Source organism: Galeopterus variegatus, unplaced genomic scaffold, assembly GCF_000696425.1.
Source record: "Galeopterus variegatus unplaced genomic scaffold, G_variegatus-3.0.2 Scaffold10646, whole genome shotgun sequence".
Classification (NCBI taxonomy): domain Eukaryota; kingdom Metazoa; phylum Chordata; class Mammalia; order Dermoptera; family Cynocephalidae; genus Galeopterus; species Galeopterus variegatus.
This window is the reverse complement of record NW_007736757.1, coordinates 44,025-45,164: the sequence shown is the minus strand read 5'-3', so window position 1 is coordinate 45,164 and position 1,140 is coordinate 44,025. Positions and strand designations below refer to the sequence as shown.

At 67.1% G+C, this 1,140-nt stretch overlaps 1 long non-coding RNA gene across 1 annotated transcript in view; it reads right to left on the bottom strand.

Annotated features, from left to right (window-relative positions):
• Positions 1-455, bottom strand: part of LOC103610136 — an 848-nt gene extending 393 nt beyond the window's left edge. The window contains exon 1 of the long non-coding RNA XR_552189.1: positions 3-455. This is a non-coding gene — a long non-coding RNA (uncharacterized LOC103610136). The remainder of the gene's footprint in view (positions 1-2) is intronic.
• Positions 456-1,140: the final 685 nt, after the last annotated feature.

Here is a 1,140-nt window from a genome sequence, read left to right as displayed (position 1 = left end):
ACCTGGAGAATTAAGGGAGCAACGGCACCAAAATTGGACCCACGTCTGCCCCTCCCAGGACGGAGGAGTCGGAACCAGACGGGAAGATGACAGCCACCAGGGGACTGAGTGTGCAGAGGGCGGGAGAGAGGTGACGCCCGCGCTTCACCTCTGGGGACACACTGCAGGCTCCGGAGCTGGAAGGGAACCGAACTAACTAAAGACACAGCGGGCACGCTTCCGGCGCATGCTAGCTTCCCCCTCCCTCCCGCTTTCCACCTCTCTTTGAGGAAACTGAGGCAGGAAAATAACCTTCCTGGGAATCTAAACCTCCCCGCGTCACAGTCGAGGACAACAAGTCCCTGCCAATGAAGCGTTTCTCTTGCATACCTGATCACCACCGTCGCCGTGAGTGCGGTTCCTCTCCTTTGTCACTGCAGGGACACGGGAGCCGCCCGACGTTTGTGGTCATCACAGCACGACCCTGGCGTCCAGAGTTTGCGAGGGACAGCGCCTGGCCCCGGTCCTCCCCACTCCACTGGACGGCGGCCGAGCTCCGGCAGCCTCCGTCGCTGTCACCACCAGGTACCCTCGCGGGCATACTCAGGGGACAGCGCTGACCCGGCGGCACTCCCCCCAGGAAAACAGCCCCTCCTCTCCGGCCAGGGTCCCCCATGCCCCACTCCTGACCATAAAGGGCCGCCCACGGTAACCCCACACCAGGAAAAACGACGTCCCAGCAGTGCCTCTCCTAATGTCACACCGGGTACCGCGACTTCTCAGCCGGCGCCTGAGCAGGGCCGTCGGCCGCCGGGGGACAGCGGGCCCCCGTCGGGGGAAGCACTGGCCCGGGACAGTGTCCCCCTCTGCACACGCGCCCTCCAGCCCGGGGCCGCCGCTCGCACAGTCCCAGTCCCCTCGCGGTTGGGAACCAAGCCGACCCGCCAAGTCGGTCCTCTCAGCAGCGGGGGACCCCCGAGGAGCCCGAGGGCACCCTGGGCCTCTGGCCTGACTGGCCTCCGCTTCTGCACCCCCGGCGGGGGTGAGGACACAGACGACACCGCCAGCCTCCTTCGTCCCCACCTCCGAGGCCCGCGCGGACGTGACCGCCCGGAAGTCGCACCCGAGCACTGTCCCCAGACCGGCCCGCGCTCAGCCCCG